The sequence below is a fragment of the Onychostruthus taczanowskii genome, unplaced genomic scaffold (assembly GCF_017590055.1).
Source record: "Onychostruthus taczanowskii isolate IOZ18803 unplaced genomic scaffold, ASM1759005v1 scaffold22, whole genome shotgun sequence".
NCBI lineage: Eukaryota > Metazoa > Chordata > Aves > Passeriformes > Passeridae > Onychostruthus > Onychostruthus taczanowskii.
The window spans coordinates 3,064,379-3,086,913 of NW_024499462.1; positions in this window are offsets into that span (position 1 = coordinate 3,064,379).

Below are 22,535 nucleotides of genomic sequence, written 5' to 3' on the forward strand. Positions count from 1 at the left end.
TGCCTTTCATCACTTTCCCACTCTTGCCACAAATCCCCTCTCACCTACAATCCACAGGCCTGCCTCTATTTCCTCAGCTCAGACCTGCTGCTCCACTCATGCTCATCTTTGAAAGGGCCTGTGCTGCATCCATGCTTCTGTTACTGCCTTCCTAAACGCTGCCACAGGCAGCTGAATAATGCTTCTCTCATCTGGCCCTATCCACAAACCTAAAAGACCCTTTCAGCTTTGGTTTTGGGGATTTAAAAAGCTTGGACAACAGTAGGTTTGTTTTGCAGCTTTACTTTGCTAAAGGATATGAAGGTTCTGTTCTTTCATCACTAGCACTGATTCTGTTTCTCTAAACTGGCTCTTGACCTTACTCCAGAGCTGTGTTTCTCTTGACAGTACATTATTGCTTTCCTTCCCCCTAGAAATCAACACATTTTCAACATACAGTGACCATCACATATCCAGAGTGCTCAGTCAAAAATTTTTTGGATTCTTTTGTTTTTCCTCTCTGAAACTGTAATGCAAAGAAATAGGCTCATTTCAAGTTGAATTTCTCATAGAAGGTCTGGTATTTGACACAACCCTGTAGACTGCCCAGCTATGTTGGGTCATTACATGCTAGATCTTGTTAGTATTCTAGTGGAAGCCTGCAGAATTTTGAAGGCCTGAGCCATAACATCATGCTCTAATCTAAAATTTACTGAGAACCTTGAGTTACCTTTTTTTTTTTTTTCCTGATATGTTTCCATTCCTGAGAAAAGCAAGAGCTGCAAGACTGACTTATATATACTCATTCAATTAACCAAGTGAGAGGGAATCAAACCTTTCCAGGCAATTTTGTTTGAAGTGTCTACACTCTTCTCTGTATCGCATGAGGTGCCAACACCAGTGGGAGTTTGCCTGAGGTAAGAGCTGTGGGTTTGGATGTATTCTTCCATTTTTATTAAACCTTACACTCACAGGAATTTTGTGCTTTTTAATCTTGTAACTGTACAGAACTTATCTGGGTATGAAGAAAGATAACTTTGTGAATTGCTTTAATTATTCTCATAACTGGTCACATTAGGTTTTATGAGCTAGTCACACTTAAAAAATTCCAAACCCACTTTTATAGCAAGAAGATGTTCAACTGAAATCCTTGTGCAGTACATCTAACCAGTAAAAAACCAGTAGCTCAAGTGAGCTACCAAGATACATCAGTACTACATGCTTCTTCCCAGTTGGTCCTTAATTTAATTGTATCCATTTAAGCCTTGTAACTTCCTTTTCTGCCTTTATTATCTGTATGGTTTTCTTTGAAATCCTTTATATGGAATGACTTCTAGCAAAAAGGCAAGTTGTCAAAAAAAAAAAAAAATCCAGCTAAGCATGTTAAATATTTATTGCTCTTAATATTCATAGTATAGCTGCAGAATTGAGCAGTATTTATTTGCAGTGCAGTAGCACTGAGATTTCCCATGCTGGTAAACAATATAAGGCAATCTTACAGCCCTCATAATCTTTAAAAACAAGAAAAGGGACTGAAAGTGAGACCAGGACATGAAAAGCCAACAGCATTTTGGAAAGGTCTTGTGGCAGGTACTATGCAATGCATTCATTTGTGAATACAGTTAATTATTCAGTTAAGCAGATCTTGTATGCTACTTCACATAATCAAAATTAGATCCTGTAATATCTGATATCTTGGCATAAGAGCCTACCAAAAAGATGGTAATAGGACAAGACTGTCTCCCTTTTATTTTTATATATAAAGTACAAACAAATGAAAGAAGAGACCTGTTTAGTCTGTACCATGGGACTGAAATTCTACACAAGAATAATCATAAATTAATTCACTGAAAGTTTTGAATTAGCACCTCAGACTGTCTATTTATAGGAGCAATTCTCTGGAAGAAGTTTTTTTCAGGACAGGTTAATACTTGAATTGTTTTGTTGCAGTCTTTTAGCTAGTACTCCCTCCAGTACTGGTTTCTAGAATTCATCCTTTAACTTCTAAAGAGTAATGCTCAAAATTATGAGTTGAATCTTTCAGGGACATGGGACATGGATGTTCAAGGCATAGGACAACATAAGCAGATCCCATCTGAAATTTTACTAGAATGGGAAATCTAGTTAGATGAATACAATTAGGTCTCTCTCAGCTTCAAACACAGCAGTGAAAAGCCAGTTCAGTGTTTTATTTCCTGTCTGTCAGTTACAAGTGCAATATAGAGTTATGGCCAGATACAAGTACCAAATTTTCATATGAACATGTTAACTACTGGCATAAAGCTCAAAAGAAAGCTGTTGTCTGCAGCAGTAGGGGCGCATTCTCTGGTGTTCCAGAGTGAAGCCATCTTACATTTGTAGACCTAGGCTGTGAACATGAACCCCCATTTGTCTCCCTGCACACCTCCTGCAAAGCTCCAAAAGTGTGTTTTAGGTAAAAATGAACAGACCAAGTGCATTCCATGTGCCTGACACCCTGCTGCTCAAATCAAGCAAGGTTTTAAATAAACTGGGCTAATTTTTCCCAACTGTAATGGGGAATAATGTTTCTTTTCCCTATGCAGGCCATCATCTTTTAGTAAAGGCCCTTGTGCAGAGCATATGTTAATCCATGCATTTTAAAGAATGAGATGACTTGCAGTATAAAAACCCAAAGCATTCATATCAGTTACAGACACCGGAATACTTTTGATGGATCTAATATTCAGCCTTTGGCTGGAAGGCAATTTTGAAAGAACCAACTAGTTAAACTTGAGATACTTCTATTTCCTCATAAGATTTACTTCTCCTCCTTAATCTGTAACTCCATAGTGAGTTTCTCTAACCATCAATACGACAGTACAGCAATATTGCCTCATCAGTCATGATTTACTTAATGTTTTCTGAATTTAGTAATATTTGATTAAAATTTAATGTGAACATATCATATCATGCCACATATATTATTGCATCCATTAATCAGGTAACCATAATAATGAAATGTCGGAAGATTGGATGAAAAAGGAGCTGAAGTCTTTGATATATGTTTGGCATGGGTTTGTGAGTGATTAACGAAAAGATATCCAGTCAATTGTGTAAAGCTTCATTAATATACATTTACAATCATCTATATACTGTATCATCAGATATTTTTAACCTTAGTTAAACTTGATTTTTTAATTTACTGCATGACACTAAATATTAATAATCCTGAAAAATATATAGTATTCTATTAACTCTCATAATGCCAGAATGATTCATAATGTGTCCTAATGCTTTTGTAGCAAACTATGTACTAAAAATATGGTCAGAGTTAATGGATCAATTTTGTTAAAGGTGGAATAACAAATGCTTTGTGCATGGCTCTATAAACCTCAAATTACACAATCTTATTAAAATAAATGTAAGTTGGTATTTCCATCTACTTTTTTAATATGCAAAGTTATTTATGATCTAATCTAGCAACGCATCTACTGCAGTTTGGTAGAGGAAATATTGATAACAGTAACACCTTAGTTCATACTCATAAGTATTTTGTTAAACATATGAAGACTTTCTAGATTAAAAAAACCAAAATCCAAAGGTGAAATCCTTAGGCTTCAGCTCATGAAGCGGGATTATTACATGTTCTCCAGGTAAACTTTGAGAAACATGTCATTGTTTTCTTTCTAGTTGTGAAAGGAAACAATTAAAGCAATAATCCTACAGCCTGGATCCATGTAGGAAGTTCTTTATAGTGCGACGGATCTTTTCAGGGCTGTTTGTCGTGGCAGGAGTGCACACGTGGCTCTTGAGGAATGCGTGTTCTTTCACTCAGGGCAGGACCAGAACAGATCAGAACACACGTGCCTTGTTGGTAACAGTGCTGAGTGTTCCCAATGGCTTGCAGTGTATTCACTGTATACAACACGGAGCACGCTTGCAGGGTGTCCTGGAGGTACCTGTTGAAAAGCTGCAGCTGTTATACATTTGATATTTGTCTCATATCTTCTCTCACTTTTGGTGAGAATTCAATTTATTTAGTTTTCATATATTGATTACTGTGAATCATAGAGAACCCAATCATTTTTTTTTCACTGCAGCTGCAGGTAGCTAAGTACATGTTTACACCACAACAACTTCAGAAAACAGATCTCTTCAGAATAGTTTCAGAACAGTGTTGCCATTTTTCTTTTAGCATGGCCTGTGATTTTGAAGTATGTTTGGTTAGAAGCTGGATGATGATCTCTAAATTGAAATATTGCCTCTTTTGAAGGTTTCTTGGAGATCACTGTTGTGTGATGTTGATCTGTATAAGCACTGTGCAGTATATTGGCGTCCAGTTTATATTTTTATCCCATAATGTCTTGTCTTCAGCTGATTTAAGGATGCTTTCTTCAGTAGTGTCTAGTGGGCAAAAGCTGATAGCAGTGTTTGGGTACTTGGGTAACAGCTTAGTTCTGAGGCAGATGAGTCTACTGATAAAGGGCATTAAAAACAGTCAGGCCAGGATCTATGGCTCTTCTAAACTAAATTCAGCCAAAGTAGGCCTATGCAGCTGCATCTGGTACCTGTTCTGCTAAGAAATGTGAAACTATGAATTGAAGGAAAAATTGAGGCTGGTTACTACCAATTTAGTATTTGCAAACAGTCTGACTGGACGCTGTTCAGAGCCTGCTTACTTGGAGACTGACAGAGACATAAGTAAAATAATTATTATTCCACCTAAATATAAAATGATCCATCTGTGCTGGCAATATTCTTAATACATGCTTTATTTTAAAAAAATGATGCGAGTGTACAGGCTCTGTATCATGTTGCATTACTTATTTTACACCACCTAGTTCATATACTGCCTTTGGCACCAATAGGTCTCAGCATATATCTTGAGTGTGCAGACTGGTGATGAAGAAAAATATATTGTGTACTTTCATTATGTACCTGTGAAGAAGAATTAAGAAGACACAGGGTGCAGAATTCTTTCTTGGGCTTAGGTGGACTTTTGAAAATTAATTTGCTTTTGAGCTCCTGTCAGCAAGAGTAACCATAACTCATTTTCTGTGGCTGTTAATCCTGCTTGTGAGGGGGTAGGGATAGTAATTTTCTTTGTAGTTGAAGGCAGGAACAGCATCATAACAAATAATGACTTTAGGATAAGCCTAAATAGATGAAGTGCAATTGCACTTGTCCTTCAAAATTAAGAACGGTAGGACAAAAAATTACAGAAAATACTATCTAAACTAATATTACTTTCAGCTTTTGTTGAGTGCTCTCTAGCCTAGGACCTGTCCAGGCTTGCAAGTGCTAAGGCAATGGATGTTGAAACATCTATGTTAAGCAGTTATTTATTCACTCTTTTACAGATGGGAAAATCAGAAATGTACAGAAATATAGGATACAAGTGTCCCTTGTACAGGGAGCAGTAATAGAACAGGGAGTTGTACCCCAGAGACCTGTGGTTTACTTTTAGACACTACAGTTCATCACTGAAACAGCACATTGAATATAACATGCATTCCCAATTTTTTCAGTAAAGCAAGTTTTTTTCCTACACATTCACAGATTTCATACAGGAGAAAACACATCAGAGATTTGGTGATTTCAAACTGTGTTTCCTCTTTTCATCTTTAGTTGTAGTGGGGCAAATGGTGTCAAGTGTAGGTATCGAAAGCCATGGATGGGAACTCCTAGGAGTCTGTAAAAAGATTCTATTTTGGTAATTCATTTTGATGAAAGGCATGAGAAGAAGTTGTCTTTGGGAATGTGACAATTGCTGCAGTGCATAAAGTTATTTCCTCCTCGTGGCATCTGTTTTTCAGGAGAGAAAAATGCTGAGATTATGCTACAGCCTGAAGCTCTAGCATGTTGATGAGGTAGAAGGAGTCCAAATAAATTAACTGTTGTCAGACTTTGATTCCAGTGACTGGGATTTTATGTGGTTGGGGAAAAAATGGTCTTACATATTTGGAAAATTGTAGTCTGCTTTGGCAAGAAGGAAAGTGAGCAGATCAGAGCCTGTTTCTCATGTCATTGAAGTGTTTGAGGACTTGCCTTCTGCTGAGATGGGAGAGAACTTTCTGCAAAATTAAAAGTGTTTGTTACATCTATCTAAAATGTGTAGCCCTGTTCTTGATGTAAGATTTGCATGACTTCAATCTGCTCTTCTGGCCTAGGGAGGTCTGCCTCTAGCAGTTAAAGGAGGTTTTTTTCGGAATGAACTCTGATAGTTCCTTGAGTTTATGTTGCTGAATTTTGTAAATATTGATGTGGGACTTGAGGAGAAAGAGCACTGTGAATTTGGCAGTGCTAATGTCCTTGCCCTGTCTTTCTGCTGCTGTCTCTGATACGATGACTGAAGTATTGTATATACTTAAGTTACTCTTTAATATTATGGTTGCAAAAAAGGGAGGGGAGATTGTTTGCAGCTGACTGCATCTTGGAAGTTGAAAATTTTTTGCTTGTCTTCATGCTTCTGTATTTTTATATTCATATCCAATGTCTCTCTGATGGGCTTAGGAGAATGATGGGAAAATCTTACACTAAGATTTGGATATGAAGATGAACTCTGAGTTTGGAATTTCTATTTTTATGGATTTGCACTTTTTCAACATGGTATTGGAGAACCTAGTGGTGCTTTAAGCACAGGTTCTCCTCACTCTTGCAACTAACTGGGAGAGGAACTGCATGCATCGTAGGTCCTTGTGCACAGCATAGGTAGGGCTTTAGGTAGGTGCTGTAAAGCTTTAGATTGTTTATGTTGAAATGAGGGTGCTGCTCTGTGTAAATCAGGGAGACCAAGGTGATGGAAGGTTTCTTAGCAGAGTGTGATTTAGTTGGGATAACTGGTAGATAACAGTGCTGCACACTGAGAGCCAGCCATTGAGAAATTTCTCTCTTCTGTAGAAACACACAGCCACTCAGTAGAGATTCATCTGTGCAGCACTGTACTGAGTTACAGTACCTGAGATTTCAAATGACAAAAGAATCTTGCTGTCAGACTCCCTCTGCTGAGCTGCTGATACAAAGGGCTGTGGGAGGCGAGTAGGAACACCAAAGCGTCTCCAATTGTTCTCAGATTGCTCTTCACAGAAAGGTCTTCCCAGAGTTTGCTGCATAGAAAGCACAACCCACACATCATTGTTACTCATTCGTTCAGTTTAAGAGGCTTGTTTTTCACAGATGTGCTCTTCCTGTTTGGCATTTGCAACTGAGGATTGTTGTTAGTTGTAGAAAAGTGTCATCCAACTATAAACTGAGACTTTCAGCTGATTCATGAACACCTTTTTTAACTACAGCATAAAAAGGAATACGTTGAGTGTGGAATGTAGGTTAAGCTATTTCTACCCCAGTATATTGTACTACACAGGGAGGGTGAAAAAGAAATCTTAATTAATAGCTATGCAAAAATTCCCTCCCCACCTTGTATCAAATAGAATTAGTAAAGCAATTAGAAGATAGAGTTAATTTCTATATGTTAGCCTGTATTATTCATGTGGAGCCTATATATAGAGATGTGTATATATATGGATTTAAAAATAATTAACCAAAATTGCTGTGCGTGGTAAGTAAAGTAAACAATCAGTATGTTTGAGTAAGGTTTTCATGTGAGAAAATTGGCCAGACATGCTAAGAAAGGCAGTAAAACTTGGGAGAAGAGGAGAAAATGAATTATCTCAGAATAATGGGACCAGGACCATTCATGTCTGTATAACAGATAATTTGTGGAGCTTGGAAGTTTTTATTTCTACGTTAATACTACAGCCAAAGAGGATAATTACAGATAAGTAACTGTTTATTGTTGTTCCAGGGAAAAATGATCAGATGTGTTTTATTTCTGCCCAAGTTTTCTTCAGTATATACTTATCATCTCATGTCTAGCTTTAGAAAATGTCTAGATGAAGAAATAGTAAAAATACCTTTTGAAAGTGATTTAAAAATAGTTCTTCATACCAAAGTGCAACTGTGAAAACACTTCTGAATTGAAAAAGCAGCTTCCTTTTGGGCATATGGATTAAATGTGCTCTCTCCTGGTCACATCTGTATCTGGCTGGGTACTGCATCTCTAGGAATTTACACTTCGAAAACAGCATTAGGTGTGAATCTGGCTGCTTGTCAGAAGGCTGTCCTTGCTTAGGCTTCCTTAGGTCAGGGGATTTTTAAAAAGTAAGAATATTTTTAAACACATAAGTATTCTCTTAAAAAATTGATAAGCACATAGAAAATGTTAACTATTAAAACAAAAAGGATAAATAAGAGCATTTGCCAATATGTTTGCAGCAGAGTGAGAACCCAACACATACCTCTGGAAAGTTGGTTTACTAAATTAAGTGCAAAATAACTATTCTGAATTATCTAATCATCTTTTAGTTCTTAAGGTTTTGGTTTATTGTTGCAAATTTTCTTTTAAACCCACAATCAAGGATCTAATTTCTGATACCTGAGCATTGGCAACACATTGGAGAGAAATATCCAAAGTGGAATCAAATTTATTCACTCTGTAAATTACAGCTGTATTTAACATTGAGTGTTCTGGTGTTCTTGGAAGTCTTCCTTTTCAGTGAATTTAGGACTAAAATGCCAGCAAATCAGTTTTAGTGGTGTTGATATGATATGTGTTCAGTTGGAAAGAATGAGTGGAAGAGGGAAGAGACATCTGGATGGTGTTACTTCTGCGAAGAAAATATATATCCTCCGTCATAAGGCTGAATGAAGCACCAGAGTGTCTTTCTGATGCCATGCAAATTGTGGTTGTCCTCAGCACATTCAGTTTCTGTTCTGAGACATGATGTTTAAGATCTCTTCACTACTAGATCCAGACATTCCACACAAGGTTGCTCCCCTTCAAGATTCTGAAGAAGGCTGAGATTTACAGGGGTAAATCAGATGGGGGCTGTAATCTTCCTGGCAGCTGCCCCCAGCTAGTGACCTCCTGTCTGTCCTGGGGAAGAAGGGCACTAGCCTTTCATAAATGTGCCTTTCCAGTCAGCCCTTCATTACCCAAAGTGAGGTATAGCTGTTATGCTTCCTTCCCAAATGTCCACAATGTGTGTCTGGTCTCATACCAGTGTAGTGTAAGGAAATAATCCAGGTGTGCTCTCATGCTTTCAGCCCACAAACTGGATGGCCGTGGGACTCCTCACCCTCAGATCAAAACATGAGAACTCTCTTTACATTAGCTTTTCTCACAACGACTTTGCCAAATGTGCAGAGCAACAGGGAGCCCTGAAGCAGCCTGTCTCCTCATCCCTTTCCAAAGCCACCTCCTTAAAGGATCACCTCATAATGGGGACTGATTGCCTGTTTGATCTTGGTGAGCCTCAGTTTCACACTAAACCGCACAGATGCCTCAGGGGCCACCACAGAAGCACGGGTGATGAGGGGATATTAGTGTATACCTGCATTCCTGTACAGTATCTGCTGTGTAGTTAAACACCTTAAATAACCCTTGGAAATTATTCTGTATTAAAAAGTGGTAGCTTAGCAACTGTGGGGTTTTTTTGTTTTTTTTTTTTTTTTTTAAACCAAACAGTGAAGGAAGTGAGTTCTAATCCTCTTGAGGGTGCTGTTTATTAAAATTTCCACCATGGAAATTAGACAGTATCTTCCTCTTTCCCAAAACAATTCTGAACTAATTGCAGCAGAAACATTTCTTTTAGCTGAGGTGACAGAAATAGATGTTAGAGACAGTTTTTTTTTTCCAGAAAACTGGAAAATATATGAGGCTTGTTAGTGCATCTGTTAAATAATGGCTTTAGGATGTTACATAGGAGAGGATACAGGCTGTTTAAGTGCTCTATATAAAGGGTCAAGAACCCAGAATGAGAATTAGGGTTCCTAGTAAATGTGTGGCAGTCACAGCATCAAGGTTAAATGGAATTGCCCAATCAGTAGGGCGGTAACAGGGAGTTGATGTTCTTAAACCCATTCTGAACTTTGCTTTCCTGTGGTTGCTAGGGGTTGAATTCCATGGGAAGTGCTCTGCTTGTAGGCCATGTTACTGGAGTAGGGTAACTAGATGGACATGAGCTGGCATTTGGGATTTGACCATCATAGGTGCCCATCTTAGAAAAAGAAGGGATACGGTTTGTTGTTGTTTGGGTTTTTTTCCTCCTGATGAGTATGTATATTCTCTCTTGCTCTTTTTAACATTAAATGTCTTAACATAAAGCACTTCTGCATGGTGTAGGCACCTAAGTGTCAATCCTTTGAAGAACTTCATCCTGTCATAGTATTCTTGACATCAAAAATGCTTCTGGCTTTGGGGGAAGTACACAAAAAACCACAAATAAAGCTGAGTCTGTGCTTTACTGTGCTGCACCCTGAGATGTTTCCTGTGCAGACAAATTTCTACTTGGCTATGTATCTTGAAATTTGTAATTTCACACCTGAATTGATGATATTGAGTCATTTTCACTATAGGTGCAAAGTATTTAGAAATGTATTCTGTTAGTGATTACTTTCACATTTGCGACATTGAAGCCAATTAGAAGTCCTTGTGTGTTTTTTGTATGTTTGAGACATCGCTGATCCTGGAATGGCACAATTTGGTCAGTTAATCACTGTCTTTATATCTTCCTTCTTTTTTTATAGTGTTTTATTGGTGTTCTGTGGGGAGAGATAGGATAGAATTGAGCTGCAGGCCGTGGCACATGCCTGCAGAACTCCATGGCAGCACAGGGAAGTTTGTCTCCACCTGACTGGGGGGAGGAGGTGCCACATGGCAGAGCCCTATGGAGAGGAGCCTGTGGAAGCTGACAGACCCCTGAAAGCAGGTGATCACCCCTATAGGGACATGAGAAAAGCTGTTGCTGACATGGCAATATGTGACAGGTCACTTAGTGAGAATTGCCATATAGGGAAATACTGTGTTTTGAAGAAGTATAAAACCAGCTTGTTTCTTTGGATAAGCAATTCAGATTCCCTGCCAGTCTGAGTCCATGTCTCAGTTGTTACAGTGTTCCCGATTGCAGACATTATCCATTGAAATTCAGTTTACTCACCATACTATAATTGTTGTTTCCTAACACTTGTTTTGCACCCATTAGAGAATGCTTTAGGGAAGGAAATGCCAGAATAAAGAAGGGGGAGAAAGATCAGTGCTCAATGGTCCCTCTTGACCACTTTAATAGAGATAATTGGAATAATCATATCTATAGTAAATATGCTAAAAAGCAGTAGTAGATTAAAATTGTAAAATTGCTATACCGATCTGTTGATAGCTGAGCTGTGTCCAAATGTATAGTAATAACCTTTATATTCTGAAAGCTTCTCTTTTACCTAGGGTGTCCCTTTTCCCTCCACAACATTAACAATGTTCATCCACTGTCAATCCAGACAGGATTTTGGACAAAAGGTAAAGTAAGGGTAGCTGTGGTACTGAAATAGATGTGCAGCTGTAACACAGGACACGATGGCATACTCAGCTGGGTAACCATTGCTCCCTGGACAGTGGCAGACCCGACCCACCTCCAGATACTCACACCTGTGCCAGGCCAAGGCACAAAGACTTCGTTTCACTGGGAGGACTTGGCAATCTCTGGGTTGGGAGGTGAGGAAGGGCACCAGAGGGCTCCTGGAGAGTTTCTCCCAGCTCTTGCCAAATTGTTGAGTTGTGGTGCCACATTTGCATGTGTGTGCCATAAACATACAGGGCATAAAGCATTGAAGGCTTTGGCAAAATACCTGTGCCAGTCTTGCTGTATGTGTTGCTCTGAGGCAAGGACCTCCCAGGGAACTTGTGCCTCCAGCTCATCTTCTGGAGGGCTGTAGTACATAGAGCATAAATGCCTGGAGTGTTTCTGCCTTGCATCTCTGCAGATAGAGCAGGAGACAGCATGGCATGAAGCTATGGAAGGGTGCAGTGTCCAGGGAAGGGGAAGGGGAGCTGTGTGAGGGAACACACTTCCCAGTTCCACTGGAACAGGGCAGTCCCTGTTATTGTGTGATCTGGCAAATGACCCACTGCACGTCAAAAGAGAGGGTCTGCATTTACTGGTGCTTAACTTTAAGTGCTTATAGAGATACTGATGTTGCTATGAATACTCCAAAATAGTGTTGAAACTCCTTAGTATTTCAAGCCCGTATTGCTTAACTAACCCCTTGAAAACCCATGCCCAGGGAAAAATTATTCTAAATCTCCCATGTCCAAATTCCACATTTGAGTGGAAAGAATTACAAAATTGCATGCAAATGTTTTGGATTAAAATGGGTTTTTACAGTGAAGCCTTACAATTATTATAAAGTAACTACTATAAACTAATACGTTATTTTAAACTAGTTTGCAAACAGAAGTATTGCATTGGCTCTTGCTTCAGACTCAGATAATGAATCAGAGATCATGGTTTCTGAGCTGTTAAAGCTCAAGGACCATGTTCCTTTTGGGAAGAAGCTCATATCAGGTACCCTCAGTTGAAAAGACCCACCACTCAGCAGGACAAGGATGCCTGGCTGTGTATTGCCAAGATGGAAGAAGAGAAATCTCTTCTTTCTCCCTTGGCAGTGGTTTATGGTGCTTATCTGGAACAGGCTCTTCCATTTCAACATCTCCATAGCCACACACTATGAGATGAGAGCACAAGATTAAAGCAGAAATCTTGTTCTTCCATCTCAAGAGACAATTTGCCATCTGCACAGCTTGTTTTCATAATACAAGCATAAGTGAAATTTTGTAAATGTTTTTCATTTCAATAATTAAAAGTTTATGTAGGTGAAGGAAGACATTTTTAATAACTTTGCTTTTTAAGGCTGAGAAGGGGAAGAAGGGAATATGCCAGAGACCAAATGGATAGAATTTTTGTGTGAGTAAAAGAGACGTGAAGGATTTGATGGTTCAGCCTTATCAATGTTACAAAAGTTGGGGCAGGTGCTTGTAGAAGATGCAAACAGCATTAACTCAGTAAAGATCAAGTAATTTTTTAAGGGGACATGAAGTAGTGTAAATGTGACAGAGAACCACATACTCCTCACAAATGTTTGAACTTCAGAAGTTTCTCTAGTTGGAACTTCAGCAGACGGCATTAAACTGTATTACACACAGTTACAGGGCAAAGTGAACTTCATTACTGAAAAGTGTCTTGGCTGTCTCAGTAATGACGTAGGCCAGCCTTGCACTTATCATATAAATACCGCTTAAGAAAACCACGTGTGCTGTGATAAAAATGTTCTAGCTAAAACCACACAGTGGATTAAAAAAGAAAAGGTTTGTGTCCTTGAAGAGGCTGTGAAGAACAGAAAACTTCACAAATTCTTGTGTTTAGCATTACTTTTTAATATCCTTGCATTAAAAATGAATGATTACTTTTTAATATTACTTGTAGCCAACTATCCCCTACCGTATAGATAAATTTCTTGTATGATTTTATTATATGCTCAATAATAGTACCTATAAGCTCAGATTTCTTTTGAATATAAATGATTGGAAACAATATCTACCCTAAAGCATCTTTAATGTCATTATAGATGGGTAGGAGTAAATTAAGCGGTATTTAGCCACCAAAGTCTTTAATTTCATTGCATTTGAGTAGGAGTTAGACATTATGAGGTCCAATTAAAAAAGTCACTAATGTTTTTACATCTGAGTAGGAGTAAATTAAACAAAATCACTCCTGAGCTGCTAATATCATTTTAATTGAATGTCATTCAGTTTCTAACTGCTGTTACAACACAGTAGATAATGAGTCAAGCTCAACAAATCTTCTGAGCTCCAGGTACCATGGCTACTAGGGGTGAGGGCAGCGTTTAAGGATGGAGAGGGAAACTGTTGGAAGTTAGGAAGCTGACAGGAATGATACCAGGCCTGACATCTCTTGGTTGATGAGACCTATGTTCATCTAAAAATATCACCCTAACAAGAGCTAATCTAGCAAGGCTGCAAGCTGGGTCATTATTTCTAGTGTTCAGACATAAAAAAAAAAAAAAAAAAAAAAAAAAAAAAAAAAAAGGCAAAAAAGGGGCATTTATCCAGAAGATGTGATTTACAGAGTGAATGCCAGAGAGGCTAATGCTATTTATTCACACCTCATGAATAATTCATTGTTTGATTTAACGTTAGTCTTGATGATGAGACAATGATGAAACAATACTAGACAATATATAGATTTACACATGCGAAAATAAAAACTCATATCCTATCACAACCATTATTTTTTGATCTATAACAGATAGTACTGCATTTTCCTCATACATGGAAGTCTTTTCACTTTGGTAAATAGCAGGTTTAAGACAAGCTGTGGCACTTTGTATAGTGACAGTTAAAGAGACTAGAGTGAAAAATACCCTTCGTTGTAACTGAAATTACTATAAAACAGTAGATATTTTGTCCTAAAAGCAGTTCAAGCTGTTACATGATGCTAGGCTTCCATCTGGAAAAACTGCAGGGTTTTCAACTTACTATGAGTTTGTGAGCATCAGATCTGTTCTGATGTTGCTCAATGTGTATGTGCTTGACTGCTGAGAGCAAATATTCCTTTGAAGTGCATGTGAGACCAAGAGACCAGGGTCTCTTGAATGAAACTCAGTCCATGTTCCAAACTCAAGCTGGGTGTTGGCTTCAGGTGTAATCACACACTTATGTATCGTCACACACTTTTTTTTGGCCTATGTGATACATGTGGCTGTGCTCTCTGCAGAAAACAGTGAGGTCAAAGGGCCACTATGGTCTGTGTGTTTGCATGTATCTGGTGCTGCTTGCTCATGTTCAGAAAGTCCCATCAACTATCTCTTGGCTAGGTACTCTAAATCATAGAGGGGGAAACTCTTGGTTCTGACTGTTTCTTTATTTTGTATGAGAAAACTGGAGGAAGATAGCAGATACCATAGACCTGCCTGTTCTCTTACCTCTCTGCAAGACTGAGGCCCCTTCAAAAGCTGCAATCCATACACCTTGTTCCTTCTCCAAGGGTAGGGAGAAAGGAGAAAGTCAGTGCTGCTGGACATGGGAAGCAACTGCAGAGCTACAAACTGTCTTTCCTCAGGGCTCTAAGGATACCCTGTTATAGGATAGGCTGCATGTAGTCACAGCAGCACCCAGATAACAGAATGTACCAAGGCAGCACAGAGTTGCCACAGGAGAAAGATCTTGTGCCTTTCCAGGATAGACTTCCCTATATTCTCCTTCCTAAAGGTTAGTTACTTAGCCCAGGCACTGCTAGGTAGATCTGAGGTGTATTCCAACAATGTCCTTTCTGTCATATATAATTCCCCAATTTTTGCAGAGAGCAGCATGGGTGTGAGGAGATAACTGTAGGACTTCAGTGGTAGGATAGGAAAGTTACAATTCCTTCTTGGCTGGAAGGACAGATTTCCCATTGTCAAGGACACTGGCTTCTCAAATATGATGCATTGACAAAAAAGACCATTGTCAAATTCTGCTCCTTCCTAGGTGTTTCTCATATTTAATTGTGAGATTCTCCATATACTCTCTCAACTGCAGCATGCTACGTGTCATTGTGTAGTTCTGCTTTTATTTTTCTTGCAATAAATGGATGTCTGACAAGACATTCTGGCCAACTTGAAATAAGTGAGTGAAATAAAAGAAACTGTCAGTGGATGTAAAGAGGGAGGCAATCCACTAGACTCTGGTGAACTTCTCAAATAAGAAGATGGAGTTTGTTAGCTGTTAGTTTCAGATAGAGAAAGAGGATGGGAGGTAAAATTGTTCATTAAATAGGTTTTGCTTTTAGAGCTGATTTTCAAATGGGCAAATATGAGCAGAAACTCCTGCTTGGGATTCAAGTCTGGCTGCTTTTTGCATTCACCTTCCGTGATGTGGAACACCAAAGAGCCCCAGTGCTGAATTTTGGTTCAGTATTCCCAGCAGGCAAGAGAGTGAGCTCTGTGAATTAAGACTTAAAGCTTTCATGCAGGGTGTGTGAAGAAAAGTTTGAGATTGAGCGTGGGCTAAACTCTCTGTGTAGATGTATTGTTGTAAACATGCTCTGGGACATATGGAATTATATTGTTACTTGGGGGAACAATGATGAGATGTTTTGACATAGCCTTTTGTCTTTTCTGTGTAGATTGCACTGGAACATGTTACAGCTTGTTTTAACTAATGTGCTACATAGGTTGGTTGTGTCTTGTGTCTATGAAATTCCAATGGTAGCACTGCAAAAATAATTACTAACAAAACTCTTACAGCATTTACTTGAGGAACTACTAAGAAACTTAATGACTTCCGTCGTGTTAAGAGACTTAAATAGGTAGGATTTTACTTATTGAAAGACAAGGATATAGACTTTGCTTTAATGCCCTGCCTGTGCCTAAGTGGCAATTTGTGAAACATTTTGCATCTGCACATGAAGTTGTTCCACTTGATCTCTGTGTCTGTCAATCACAAAACAACAAAACTTTTTCAAGAGGCCTAAAGACTACTAATTCAATATTAAAATATTAGACCTGGATCTTATTTCCTGAAAAAAAAAATCTCATTGCAGTCTTATATTGCCATTTTTCTCATCCTTCCACTGCACTTTCAGCCTCCCAGAGTCCAAGGGGTTTGTGAATTGCACTTAAAAGCACTGTGAAACTGAGATGCATTCCTGTCACCCACGAAAGTATTGCTGGGCTGAAAGACATCATACTGATACTTCTGATTGCAAAGAGACCAGTTTGCATCAGTAAAGAAAGTTGTGACAGTGTAGCACAAGATAAATTAGTAAATATTTTCAGGGTTTGTTTTTTTTTTCTCTCCTGGCAATCCTGATTTGAGCACTTGCTTCCTTGAATTTTGTTGGTCAGGCAAAGTTCCTTAGCTGTTCAAGTCTCTACTCTCTCTGGTTTAGCAGTCATGTTTTAGGTTTTTGTCTTAAAGAGGTTGGTCAAAACTATATTTCTTTTCAAATGGGCCAATTTAAATCAAAATGGATATGTTTTTCAAAATTTTCTAGTTGTAGATGTGGTTAGGCATGTTAATGTAAATTTAGATTACTAATGAGTCTGCATTTGCCTCATGTTGTTCTTGTAGTCAAGCTCTTAGTTTCCTATCTCAGAAATATTTATGTCCTTCATAGCTGAAAAGTCAAGTTTTGCTTGCTGTCTGTTAATTCAGAGCCCAGTCACTCTTTCCCCTGTGACTGGAACATGCAAGCTATTCTCCACATATAACAAATACCTCTGAAGTCTGTGGGCACAACATCAGGTAGCAGAGCTCTTGAAAATGCATCTGGTCTCAAATGAGGAACTTTATTTTTTTTCTGTAACCACAAGTTATGGAATTAGTTTGATGGTAAGAGTTATGTTTACAGTGTCCTTAGTGCTTGCTTTGAAATATGTCAGTAAATATAAAAATCAAACTACCCATTGTATTAATCGCAGGTGAATCTAGTTTGACTGTTTGCAAATGGCAGTTCCTTCAGTGCTAGGTGAAGATAGGAATGATGTTGTTAAGAGAGCTGTTTGTTCACAAAATCAGAGCTGGCTCTTTATGCCCTCTGCCAAGCCATGGCCTATAGAAAGCTGAAACCATGAGATACTGGGGGCTCTGTGCTTGAACCACCTCCCCTGTAAACTGGAGTTGATGAAGTTATACTCTTTGCAGGTTTTGCATGGTTCTGACAGGTGACAAAATCATTGCAGGCTGTGAGTCCATGTGAGTACATTCAGTCCATGTCATCTGCTGCAGGCATTCACTTCATGTGTCTTTCAGAGCACTTACAGTTGGAGCCACATGAGGCCAGCCATTGTATTAATCGCAGGTGAATCTAGTTTGACTGTTTGCAAATGGCAGTTCCTTCAGTGCTAGGTGAAGATAGGAATGATGTTGTTAAGAGAGCTGTTTGTTCACAAAATCAGAGCTGGCTCTTTATGCCCTCTGCCAAGCCATGGCCTATAGAAAGCTGAAACCATGAGATACTGGGGGCTCTGTGCTTGAACCACCTCCCCTGTAAACTGGAGTTGATGAAGTTATACTCTTTGCAGGTTTTGCATGGTTCTGACAGGTGACAAAATCATTGCAGGCTGTGAGTCCATGTGAGTACATTCAGTCCATGTCATCTGCTGCAGGCATTCACTTCATGTGAATGAGCAGAGCACTTACAGTTGGAGCCACATGAGGCCAGCCTCATGTTTCCCCTGGGCTGTCTGGGTAACTGTGTGCTTTTGAAGTACTTGGGTTAGAGAGAAACCTGGGCCATTAAAGGTCTCTATATAAGGACTCAGAGCTGGTCCTTTTGAGGAGGAAGAAGTACTGCTCATCTCCTTGGGCATGGCAGTGCTGCCTGTGGCCCATTGTCCTAGTCGAGTCTCAAGGAAGAAGAGATGTGCCTTTGCCTATTCAAGCAGCTAACAGTTCTAGGTGGGACCTTGTCTTTCTTTAGGGGTACTGGGGAGAACATGCACACACCACTTCCGTCTTAGATTTGAGCCCAGACAGGCAAATTCTCTGCATATGCAGCTGGAGAAAGATGCCCTCAGAGTACAATTTACGGCATTTAAGTCAGATGCTTAAAATCAGACAGTCTGTATTCATCCTCTGTCTGTATTTTGTATACTAATCTGAAAACCTGGATGGTAGGAATCTAATGCTTTCTAAGCCTGTGGGCAAGACTGCCTAGATAATCCACTGCATGGATACTCACACAACAATACCCTGTGTTGTCTTTCATCAGCTCTGCCAGGGAACAGCAGGACTGAAGTTGTGAAGTTTGTTGTCCCTGCATCTCTGTCTTTCCCAGGTATGCAGTCATCAGAACTGCTGCCCAAACAGGACTGTTTTGATTAGCCTCTTATAGGATGCAGAAAAGCAAAAATTTGCCTCTAATTACTTACACAGCATTTTCCTTAGCAGTTAGGAGTTTTTTGATCAGCTTAGAGAGTTTGATATGACTTAGCGCTGACTTTGGTTTGAGTATCTAATTCTGTATAAAAGGAACAGAAGTGTTTTGTGCTTTTGGTGCATTTTTAAATGTTGCTTCTTTGTAGCCCTTAAGATAAAACTGCAAAATGGCCTTTTAAACTTCAACAAAGCAGTGTAGGATATGGAGCAGTGCATTCTGAGTACAAGTTAGACTAAAATTCTTTAATCAAAGTCCACAGTGTATCACAGACTTAAATAGCACTCTTTGGAAAGCAAGTCACGAGCTAGATTTTCACATTATTTTAATTACTGGCATAAGAAAGTACATACCTATATTTGTAGTTATTTCCTCTGGTAGGATCTCAACTTTCAACTGTGTTACCTGTGTAATAAACATGAATAGATGGTGGCAAAGGGACATCACAGCACAAATACCCTTTTCCTTTTTATGAGGTTTAGAGAGACTCATTCTTGTCCAAACCATTAAAAGCTGAATTCAGGCAGTCAACAACTTAAAAGAAATGTAGCTGTCAGAAAGGGTTTCAAAATATAGTCTTCCCATGTACAACACACGAGACTTAACTGTTCTGTCATCCAGGTGCAATTGTGTCTGTGGTTCCCTGGTAGAAACCAAGTACAATGCATTGCTTTTAACATCTTGTTCTGACTATCCTGGGTATGTTTAGAAAATCTTGGTGCCAGCTGGCAGATTGCTGGTGAGGCTGAATACATGAAGCTTCTGCTCTTTCAGTGTCATTGCAGCTCCACAATTCCTTCATCAATTTTTCTGATTTCTGTAATTCAAGAGACTTGCTTTGCGTGCACCTTCACTTGAGTTTGCCAGGAGTGCTTTTCTTTATCAAACCTCACCTTTGGTGCAATTTTTTATTGCATGAGTTAAAAAAAAAATCACATTAAATCAAATTGATGCAACTACTTTCTTTTTTTTCCCCCTCACTAATTGCTTTTACGTTAGTCTCACTAATCCATAAGTGCCAGTAGTCTCTGAGATACTGGATCTCATTTAATTTCCAAAGAAGCAGAAGAGAGCTAAAACAAGAAAATGTCACAGCATAAACAGACAACAGAAGGGAAGAAAAAACTAGATAAAACAGTTTCTTATCCTCCTACTTTACATTCATTCACTCAGCCATATCACATGTAACATCAGAGCATTCTCCTCTTCTGAAACTTACTTATCACTCAAGAAGAGTGACAAGTTGATCTCCCTTCATGTACATAATTGTGCAAACGTCACAGAGCCTGAGGAGAGAGTGCATCCTGCCCAGTAACCATTACAGCTTTAAAGGTTAGTAGAGGCAGTCAACATTATTTCAACATTTTCCCCAGGAATGAGAGTATAAGTCAAAGATGGTTTGTTTGGTTTTTGGTTTTGGGTTTATTTTTGTTTTAAGGATGATTTTTAGCGCAGTATTTTTTAAAAAAATACAGAATAAAAGCCTTTAAATTATGGAAATATTTCCCTGGATTTTTTTAAGTTAAATTTTTAGTCCAAGTGACTTTTCATTTAGGAATTTAAATTCATTTTAAAAAAATCAAAGTGAAATGTTTAAAAAATCTTGAAGGATTTTGATTGACTTAATCAGTGTTGTATCTGGATCTCCATTTGTGGAAAGTTTCATCTTTTTATTCTGATTCCATTATTTTCTAAAAATAGAGGGCATATTGAAGAAACTTGAGTATTATAATTTGAGCCATTGAGAGGAAGAGTTAATACTCTGACTTGAAATTATATTACTCCATTTACTTGAACAGATAACAAAAAAAAAAAGATTTTGCACAAGTTCTATCTAGTTCATAGGTGTACTTGGTTAAAAAAAATCTTAGGTTATGTATATAGGGAATTTTACTGATAAAGTAATAAGAATATAGTTTCCTTGTTTAGTCACAAGCTCCTTTCAGCCAGTGCTACCTCAAAATTTTTATATTTTTGAGAGGTTCTTCCATTAGCTTCCCAGGTTAGCAGATTTGGATTTGCTCTTAAGAAGTGGGATAAGCCTTATTGTTTCCTATTGGTGAAATTAAACACAAATCTGTTTTATCCATCCCAATCATAGTTAGCCTAACCCCAAAGTTATGTGATAGCCTAGGTTAAAAAAAAATGTAGCTAAGGATCACCATTTTGAAGTATCATATTTATTTAACTTTGACAAATGCACTAGAACTTCCAATTTTAATCCTTGCCTTTTATAAATCAATATTAGAGACAATAGTTTTACAGTTTAAAAACTGTGGTGTTTAAAACAAAAATATTCTATTCAAAACCAAATGTGATGTAAAAAATGTAAGATATCCATTTTGGAAATTAGGTATTGCAAATTTCATGATTGAATTTGTTTTAATTCAAAAAAATATGTCAAGATTTTGGCATTTTGCTTTCATTTGATTCAGAAACTGTTTTAAAGTCTTATATTCTCACAAAATGGGAAAACATTTTATTCTAGGTAGAAATTATAAAGGTAGTGAGGGTAGCACTGTGATTTATCCTTCCCAGAGGCATTGACTTAGTGGATGAGTCTAAGAGTGAAAACTTAAGAAATATTAGAGACAACAAACACAAAGACAGTTCTTTATCTGGACATTCATCTCTGAACTACTGTGTAGTGGAGAAGCTATTTGGCTCACACCTGCTTGGGGCTTGCCACTTATCCACTGTTGCTCTTCATGTTTTTTTAAGCTATTTTTCCAAATAATGCTTGCATAGAAAACTAATCTCTTGCCTGAAGTGATCATATAAGCCTAAGAGAAATGGCAAAATCAGCCCCTGCTCAAAATTTCTGACGTGAAACTGAGCACAGTTGCTGATAAGCCAAAGGTAAATACCAGAGTATGAGAAGTGTAACTCATAGTATAATTTTGAAGGTAGTTGTCTGAGTGGATCTATAGATTGAGGAGTTTTTGCCTGCTGTGGATATGCATTCATTGTAGCAGAAAATTATTTTGTAGTCAAACTGTTAACACAATATGAAACTGCTTGAAGAATCGTAACTCGGAGAATTGCTAAGCACATACATGAGGGCAGATACTTATGTTCCCAAGCCTTTGTTCTCATGGAGAGAAGCCAGCTGTAGTGTAGTGCTAATGATTAGTATGGAATAGCTCACTTTTCTCATATCAATATCAATAATACCCATGAGAAATACTCTGCCTTTTCATTTCTTTTGATGATTTGCCTACATGGTAGGTGGCAATGCCAACCCTCTTTCCTGCAACCCCCAGATGGATGGTCCCCACACAGCTCTGTTATATAAGAGTCTGTCATGGACAGGATTAGGCCATCTCAGTGAAGCAGAGACTTTTGTTTATCTTCACCAGCAAAAAGATGTTTAAAAGCCCCTCGGCCCACAGGCTGTCATACCGACAGTCAACCTCATCCTCATCTTCTACTCTGACTGGAGGGTTGGGCTTGTGGTCATCCTACAGCAGCTGTAAAACAGCAGATGAACATGGGATGGGCATCTTTATTACTAGAGGAAAAAAGGCTGCTCCTCCAAAAAGCTGAATATTTACCTTATACCTGGGAGCTATTTGGGGCATTTAGCCCTTCACAGGAACATTGCAAATCCAGCCAGCTAGTTGATACTGCTAATATTTTTGAGCAGGTCTGCTGAAAATGGTGATTATTTGTACAGTAAATGAATAACTGAGAGGCTTGCTGTTTTAAGTTTAGAGCATATTTTATGGTGTAATGGTTTCTGACAAGCAGTGTGAAAAAATGCTAAATTGAAAAAGGCAATAATATATGGAAGCTCACAAATGTGAGTGTCAGTGGCAGCAATTTGTT